The sequence below is a fragment of the Hydra vulgaris genome, chromosome 03 (assembly GCF_038396675.1).
Source record: "Hydra vulgaris chromosome 03, alternate assembly HydraT2T_AEP".
NCBI classification, from domain to species: domain Eukaryota; kingdom Metazoa; phylum Cnidaria; class Hydrozoa; order Anthoathecata; family Hydridae; genus Hydra; species Hydra vulgaris.
The window spans coordinates 38886403-38896349 of NC_088922.1; the positions used below are offsets into that span (position 1 = coordinate 38886403).

The 9947-nt window shown below is 27.5% G+C and overlaps 1 long non-coding RNA gene across 1 annotated transcript; it reads right to left on the minus strand.

Moving 5' to 3' along the window:
• Positions 1 to 2263: 2263 nt before the first annotated feature.
• Positions 2264 to 7816, minus strand: LOC136077731 (uncharacterized). The gene is made up of 3 exons (XR_010637226.1): positions 7576 to 7816; positions 2746 to 2813; positions 2264 to 2446 (listed from the first exon to the last, which is right to left on the minus strand). It is a non-coding gene; the product is annotated as an uncharacterized LOC136077731 (long non-coding RNA).
• Between the last annotated feature and the right edge of the window lie 2131 nt (positions 7817 to 9947).

Below are 9947 nucleotides of genomic sequence, written 5' to 3' on the forward strand. Positions count from 1 at the left end.
CATGTCATGAATTTTTGGTGTTCAAGATAGGTGACTTCCAGAAATGCTACAAACTTTAAAATTTGTAATAATAATACTGGTATCAAATAAGAATGTTTAATAAAAAAGTTACGATCATCGGGGTCTGGAAACAATATTATTCTGAAAATTCGGGTCCCACTGTCCCATATGTAGAAGGAAAAGAGAAAAAAGCTTTTTTTTTAAATTTTTTAAACTAGATCAAAATATATCGAAAAAATTAATTTATATAAAGGAAATTTCCTGTCATTTAAAATCGGCGACCAAGTAAAGTTTATAATCAATTCTATATGGGGGGATATCAACTTTACAAAGTCATAACATTTCAACGTTTAAATATTTTCTTACTAAATAACAATTTTACACATAAATTTTAATCACGCTCATAATGGCTGTTTTTTTTAAATACTCATTGAGTCCCCCTCTTGATCCCTTTCATTTAAGTATTTTGACCTTGGGGCCCCAATTAAAAGGTAAATATTAATAGTTACTTATAAATATATTAAAAAATAATATTTTAATTACGTTAAATAAACCTAAATTACTAAATAACAATTTTACACATGAATTTTAGTCGCGTTCATAATAGTAGAGTTTTTTCTAAAGAAAATAGTAAACCCCCTTCCCTCCCTTCTCTATTTTATTCAAGTATTTGGACCTTGAGGCCTTAATTTTGAAGGTTAATATTAATATGTTAATTTTTTTAAATACTAACCATCATTCTTATGCCTAATGTACTTCCTTGTGGTATACCGCAAGAAAAATTTTTTTATCTACTGTTAATTGTAATAATTTAAACAGTTAATTGTAATAATTTAAACAGTTTAGCATTGCTCAAATCAAAAATGCCAAACTACAAAAAATCTCACTAAAATTATAGAGCCTTAGTCTGCTTAGTTTGTTTTTCAAAAGGATCAGGAATGATAGAAGTTAAAGAAGGAACTGTGACATTGAATAGAATATTTAAGTATTTTTTAAAATCATTTGATTTAAGCAATGAACATTTTCCTAATGGTATTTGTACTAAATGTAGAAAAGCATTAGAAAGACTGGAAAAAGAAGATAAAAACACCATTCTGAGTGAACCGTATGACTTCTCAAAAGTCAAAGTAAGCATACTCACCAGAAACCAATCGTTATGTGTTTTTAACATCTGTGAAATTGCTCAGACTACAATTACTCCTGGATCAACATCTGATAACAGAGGAAGAATCAAGCTGGGTGGAGTAAATATATTATCACCTGAACCAATAAAATATGCAAAAGGTGCAGGGCTGTTATTGGACCAGAATTATCCCACCCTTGCACTCTCACAAAGAGAAGAGAAAATTCAACTGGGGAACTGAACAATGGTAGGGTTAACTTTATACTGTTGATATAACATTTCAAACTCAAAATTTAGAACTTTTCGTAAATAGTTTGAAATATAAAAACTGAAAACCTTGATTTTTCATATTAAGATACACGAGGTGCGGAACTTCAATGCTCAAAAGTCCTGAAAAGAAAATTTTCGGAGGAGTGAACTAAAATTGAGGTTGCAGCCAAAAGTAAAGCACTTGCCGTTGAAAAATCGAAAAGCTCTGCTAAAGCACTTTTTCTAGTTAAAAAAATTCCTATTACTGAAATTAATAAACTTAAAACACTTGCAGACTTAGTAATAGATACCCAGTGAAAAAGCGCACATGGGATACGCGTGGATTTTTTCCACATGTAACCCATGTGGGGATTATTATTTTGTCCCATGTGGGTTTCATATGGTAAATCCCACATGGATTCCATATGGTAAATCCCATATGGGATACGCGTGGGTTTTTACCATATGTAACCCATATGGGGATTATTATTTTGTCCCATGTGGGTTTCATATGGTAAATCCCACATGGGTTTTATGTGGTAAATCCTACATGGGATATAGGTGGAAAATACGACATGTTATAGATCTTAAATGCCACATTATTTAATCCAAATGGTATAAAAGTAGTCAATACTAGACAAATGAAAGTCCGAATGCTTCTATGATAATTTTTAAAATTCTTTTAATTTAAAAATTACTTAAATAGTAGTTTAAAATTAATCAGCGAAGCTTTCAGAGAGGCTTAACTTAATCTGGTCTTTGCTACTTTATCCCATTTGGTATTCAAAACGTGTAGCATTTTTGATCTTTTACATGTGATGTTTTCCACCTATAACCTATGTTGGATTTACCTTAAACTATTATGACGAAATTTTATAAAATTAAAAAACGTGTTGCAAAATGAATTTATTTAAAAATAAATGCTATTAATCAATACATCCAAAACGAATATTAAAAATATTATTTTTTCTTTTGCGATTTACAAGCCGTTTTTTGTCAATTGAATTAATTAAATCGCTTCGGCTTGTATAATACCAAGGTTTTTAGTATCTTCTAACTTTCTTCAAACATTTTCTAAAAAAAAAAATATAAATACAAATATATATATATATATATAAATATATATAAATATATATATATATATATTTATATATATATATATATTTATATATATATATATATATATATATATATATATATATATATATATATATATATATATATATATATAGAGAGAGAGAGAGAGAGAGAGAGAGAGAGAGAGAGAGAGAGAGAGAGAGAGAGAGCGAGAGAGAGAGAGACAGAGAGAGAGACAGAGAGAGAGAGACAGAGACAATATTTCACAAATAATTATTTCCTAATTTATTACTTACAATGACTAACGTTTATGCGTAATTGAACACATATTATGCGTAATGAGCTTGAACCCATGAGGAGAATCCTGAAAAAAAGTGATCAATAAGGATAAGTAGTTAAACAAAAAAACAAAAATGTAAAAACCTACTTTTTCAATGATGTAGACTTCTATAATAACAGGCCTTGACATCGCGCAAAATGCCGTAAAAACTGAAGGCCGATTAAACTTTCACTTTTACTTATATTGATATATTTTTATATTAGGTAGGGTGTAATGGCAGTCTATGTTTTCTAATAATAATCTCTAGTAAAAACGGAAATATAAAAAGAAAACCAAAAAATTGTTAAAAGATAATCATGCTTTTCGTATTTCAAATTTCATTAAGAATATTTATGTAATATTAAATAGTATCAATAACAAGCAGAACCATAACAAAGTATATATCTATATATTAGAAAGATAACTGTTTTTTTAATTTTTTTTGCTAAAAATGGTAACAATAAAAATCACCAACAATAAAAAAACACCAACAAAAGTTGATTCAAGCAAAAAAAAAGTTTTATCAATATATCTCAACAGGGTTAAAGTCCTTATACTTGGCAACTTGTAGTCAATACACAAACAATCATATAAACTTCGTCGCATAGCAAAATACTCATATGCTCTACATATAATATCTGAAGTATATAAAACTTCACCAACATTAACTTTTCTCATAGCAATAAGGTGTTCGAATAGAATATTTGATTGAAGCGAACTTTCTTTATTTTTTAAAAATCTAACTGCTTCAAATAAAGCTGATTTTGTTTTTATTAACTTTAATTTGTTTACAGCTAAATATGAAATATTACAAATTGTGCCATTATGGTTAGCTACAAATGAATAATCATTGAAAATTACTAAAATAAATAATGAAACACCAAGTTTGTACATTTTTGACTGTATGTGTAAACTTTTTTTATTAAGCTGGAAAACAATAACATCGTTATTATCACTCAACAAAGATTGAATATCGTCAAATATAATTTCATCCTCTTTTAGAAAATCATTTAACTCATCTGGTAAAATGCTTCGAAAACCGCTTGAAGTAACATTTTTTCTAACTTTACTTGCTGGTGTGGCATAACAACTAGGCGGAATATTTTAAAAACAGATGGTTGGTTTAAAGGTCGTTGCTTCCCATATTTGCTTTCAAAAGGTGCTTCATTTGGCCAATGCAGTTGACATAATGCTGTATAGTCTGTAACAATAAAACCAGTTCTTGGGATAGCTTCACTACATCTTTTTCTCTCCTCTAGATTCTTCGGGAATTTATAAATTAATATTTTTGTCGTAGTTGAGTATTGATATTTTTGTTGTAGTTGTAATTGATATAGTAGTTGTATAAATTGATATTTTTGTTGTAGTTGAGATAGTTCGACTTGCAAAGAGATACACAGCATTTTAAAGGCATTTTTAAGGCATTTTAATTATTAAAAAACTTATCGTTAGTTTGACAATATTATTACCTTACAATGTAACGCCTTGAACCTTACAACGTTATCGTCTTGATGTTGGGCTATCTAATTTATAAACCAATCACATTTTAAAGATTTATTAAAAAAGCGCGAACACAAACTTTCGTCTAATGTTAAAAGATGAAAATGTAAACACAGTTTTAGGAATTGGCATTCAGTTTGTTGCGCGATGTCAAGGCCTGTTATTATAGAAGGCCGCGGTCACACATAATATAATATTCTGAAACTAATAAACAAAAATCTAAATTTCTATAAGTAAATTTATTCTTTGATCTTTGATTATTCTTTTGATATTCTTTGGCCTTCATATCCTATCTTATTTTCATATCATAATCTATTATGGAATTATTTATATAACATATCACAACAATATTATTAAATTTGTGATGTTCAAATATCATATGAACATTCTCTAACATGTTCATATGATATTTGAATATAGTTCTTGAGTATATTATCTGCAAACAATTGACTGATGCAAGTTCTAATGTTGTCAAAAACCAAGCATGCATGCATGGGACACTGCAGTGTCCCACAAAGAAATGCAGGTTTGAAAGTCAAATTTTCTTTATTAAAAAAAAAAATTAAAATAGGGGGGAGTTAGGGAGGTATCTGTAACTTTTTTTAGGCTCTAAAACTTTTAACTTTATATATAATAAGGTTCATAAAACTTAAGGGACTAACGAAGTACATTGAGGAACAAAAACAGGATATTTACAGAAACTTTTAAATTTTTAATCTGGAGTACCACAGTGTAATTGGGAATAAAGTCTCTATATGTATAACTAGTTATACATAAAATTTATTATATAAACTTATTTTTTAAGGTTATGCTTGAACAAATTAGAACCAATTAATTCAAATTCAAGATTTAGTTCAAGTTCAAGTTATTTGTTCATTGTTTTTTCACTATTTTATATTTATTTGTTCAAATTTGTTAACTAGTACTAATTCTTACTACAGTAAGAATATTTATCATTGTTGAACGTGATTTTATTAGTAACTTAATTTTACTATCAACATATTTTGACAACACCCTTTACATTTTAAATGATGACAGCTTTACTTTTCTATTGATGTTAAATTTATTACGTTTCAATAACTCAGATTGAATTTTAACTGAATTATTGTAAGCTTTGTTGTTTCTTAAATGGTGTTGTAAATAAAGTAAAAATAATATATATATATATATATATATATATATATATATATATATATATATATATATATATATATATATATATATATATATATATATATATATATATATATATATATATATATATATATATATATATATATATATATATATATATATATATATATATATATATATATATATATATATATATATATATATATATATATATATAGTATTTAGGCTATGGGATCATCCATAAATGATGCCAGTAGATAGAGGGGCAGTGTGAGTTTAACAATAATTGACAATGGGGAGGGAATGTTGAGACCAAAATAATGTCAATTAAAAAATTGAATTAAAAAAAAGTAAAATATTTTATTTTAAAAAAAAGTAAAACAATTTATGCTAGCTATGAGCAGGTTTTAGAGGTATTTACACCAACAATGTGGTCTAAAAACTTCTTGCTTTTGTTGCTTAAAACTGTAGACGATCATAGGAAAAACAATTTAAATTCAGAAATTAGCTTGCTTATCTGAAAGAACAATATAGTTCTTTTTTTTTTTACTTTTAGTACTGTTGAGAATAAATGTATAATTGAACCAGGAAAAAATTGATGGTATATGCTTTTTTTATACTATATTAACAATTCAGATATACCATCATAATACGATAACAAAAACTGACATCATTTTCAATGGGAGATGGCAAAAAATTGACTGAGTTTGATAAAGGGTGAAGTTGTTCAACAAACCGGGTAATCATCTGACATCATTATGCATATATGACCCTACGATTTAAGTAAAATAAGTAATCAATTTGCCATATTTCTCTTTAGAAAGTGTAAGAAAAAAGCATTGTTATGCTGAGAACCTACCTATTGAGCAAGCTTTGACCACCTATTTTATAAATTTGAGAGACAGAAGTGGAAGTGCGAATCGCAAAAGAACTAATAACAATGCTCTAAATTGATTTTAACTTTGTAGACTAGCATTAATATAGTATTTAGTAATAATACATGATTTTTATAATTTGTATTTATTTCCATTAATTATCAGTTGTCATCATTTTATAAAATGAATTAAAAAACTGTTTATTTATAGTATCATAATAATACATAAATACTAGTTTCCTAATGCTATTATCATCACAATGTTAATGGTATTCGTTTTAAAGTGAAATTTTGTATCAATTTATTGTTTTAATGTTATATATATATATATATATATATATATATATATATATATATATATATATATATATATATATATATATATATATATGTATATATATATATATGTATATATATATATATATATATATTATATATATATATATATATATATATATATATATATATATATATATATATATATATATATATATATATTATTTTTACTTTATTTACAACACCATTTGATATACAACAAACCCCTACAAAGCTTACAATAATTCAGTTAAGATTCAATCTGAGTTATTGAAATGTAATAAATTTAACATCAATAACAACATAAAATCACGTTGAATTTGAATTAATTGGTACTAATTTATTCAAGCATAACCTTAAAAAATAAGTTTTTATAACAAATTATATGTATAACTAGTTATACATATAGTTAACTATCAGGAGTTATATGTATAACTATATGCATTTTAAAGCATATTATTTTATTTAAACATTACTTAGATCGTATTACTTTGAAAACTGGACCCAGAGGCTTTATTATCAATAACACTGTGGTACTCCAGATTAAAAATTGAAAAGTTTCTGTAAATATCCTGTTTTTGTTCCTCAGTGACATTGAGGAACAAAAACAGGATTGGACAAACTACATTGACAATGTAGTTCGTAAGTCCCTTAAGTCTTAAGGACCTTATTATATCTAAAGTTAAAAGTTTTGGAGCATAAAAAAAGTTACAGAAACCCATCCTATTTTTTTCTTTTTTTAATAAAGAAAATTGGGAATTCTTTGACTTTTAAACCTGCATTTCTTTGTGGGACACTGCAGTGTCCCATGCATGCAAGATTGGTTTTTGACAACATTTCAACTTGCATCAGTTAATTGTTTGCAAATAATTTACTCAAGATCTATATTCAAATAACTATTATATTATCCTAATAATACGTCTATTCGCACAAATCTTAATCTTATTTCTATAAGGAAAGATAAAAATTACTCGTGGTACTTACATACTTGCTTGCCATTCTCTTTATTAATATAAAATATTTTCACACAATATCAACGTAACGCATTGCAATGTCGATTTAAATTTTTTTTTTTAGTTTCCAGCTTTTAAATTAATTCCCATGCAAATCCCACAGGAAACCCACGTGGGATTTCCCATGTGTGTAAATACCATATGGTTCCCACATGTAACCCATGTGGGATTACCCACATGGGTTTAAGGTGACAAATTTCCATACAGATACCACATGGGAAAATCCGTCCCACCTAAATCCCATCAATCCCACACGGAACCCACGCGGAACCCATGTGGGACGCGGTTTTATTTTTCACTGGGTAGGGAGCCAAAGTACTTAGTATATTTAGAAGCTGGAAAGGAATAGACATATTTGAAAGTAATTACTTTCAAATACTTTCTTCCTTTCCAGCTTCTAAATATACTAAGTACTTTGGCTCCCTATCTATTACTAAGTCTGCAAGTGTTTTAAGTTTAAAATTGAAACATGGCATGGATATATCTCTTAAAAGAAAGAATTCTTTCTTTTAAGAGATATATCCATGCCATGTTTCAATTTTAAACGATTCATCAAATTCGTTGTTCCATAATTAACAATCGTACAAACTTCATTACAGTTGCTAACTTGACATTTTGCCTGATTTTTAGTGATTTTTACAAAATGTTTCTACACTTCACTCGTCATTTTCTAAATAAAATTTTAGTTTAGTCAACGTAACCTAAAAAAGTATGAGATGACCTGATAGTAGTAGTTATAGTACTTCTTTGTATAATTTCAATAGTTAATTAAATTCACAATTAAACAAAGATAAGTTTTAAAAAATTTGATATAAAATTCACGGAAATTGCGTAACTTGGAAATTGAAATAAAGGGTTCGTAACAAATTTGATTTTTAAAAATGTGACGGTTATTTTTTAAAAAAATGCTGAAAAATAATTTAAGAATTTTTGCACTATTTGTATACAATTATTTGGGTAAAAATACAAATATTTGGGTGACCCCAAATAGTGCTAAAAACACCAAATACCCAAATAACAAAATAATTGGGTTCGACATCCCTAGAATCAACACAACCTTGCCCTTGGTGTAATATTAGCTAAGAAAAAATGCAAGGTTTTTAAACTCACGGTAAGCTCAGAACTCTGGGAAGTATCTGTTCATCAGCTAATGCTTACAAAACTTCCTGTAAAGATATAAAAAAAATTCAAGCTTTTAGCTGCATTTTATAATAATTGCGTCAACCGTCTACTAGTTGATCTACCTGATGACATAAAGGTTATTGAAATTCTTGCTTCAATGGAACTTCATCTACTTAGTGGAAATACAAACGGAATTTACAACTACCTTGAAAAATATTTTCAATCCATAGATACCACTTTATCGGCGAATCATTAGAACCAAAGTTTAGATTTTGAAAGGCCTTAGCTGCATGGTGGTCAATAAAAAGATGGGGAATGTTCAAAACTACTAAAAAATACTCACGTTTTAGAAAAATTGATAAAATTTTCGAAACTAGAAAAATATGAACATATTATTTCTATACTCAATTTCTTTAAATATTTAAAAGCGATTAAAGCTGCATGTCTTGGTTCTGGTTTTTTACCTGAATATGAATTATCTAATAACGAGTACAAAGAGGTCTATGTCAAACTTGGTCTAAGAGTTTCCCTGAAAGTCCACGCTCTTATCAAGCATACATGTGAATTTCTTTCATTTATGGCAAGTTCCGATCCAAATAAAGGATTGGGTTTTTGGTCTGAACTATCCTCAGAATCTGTTCATTATGATTTTAAACAATTTTGGGAGAGTGGATATAAAGTTTCCAGTAGTCTTAAAGATTATCTACAAAGACAGCTTAAAGCCATGGTTACGTACAATTCCAGACATATCTTCTTTAAAACAGTATAAGTATAAAAAGTATATTTTAATAAAGACCTAAAGACTAGAGCCCCAAGGTCCAAATACTTGAATAAAATGGAGAAGGAAGGGGAGGGGGGGTTTACTATTTTCTTTAGAAAAAACTCTGCTATTATGAAGGCGACTAAAATTCATGCGTAAAATTGTTATTTAGCAATTTAGGTTTATTTAACGTAATAAGAATATTATTTTTTAATATATTTATAAGTAACTATTAATATTTACCTTTTAATTGGGGCCCCAAGGTCAAAATAATTAAATGAAAGGGAGAAAGAGGGGGACACAACGAGTATTTAAAAAAAACTCAGCCATTATGAGCGTGATTAAAATTTATGAGTAAAATTGTTATTTAGTAAGAAAATATTTAAACGTTGAAATGTTATGACTTTGTAAAGTTGATATCCCCCCATATAGAGTTGATTGTAAACTTTACTTGGTCGCCG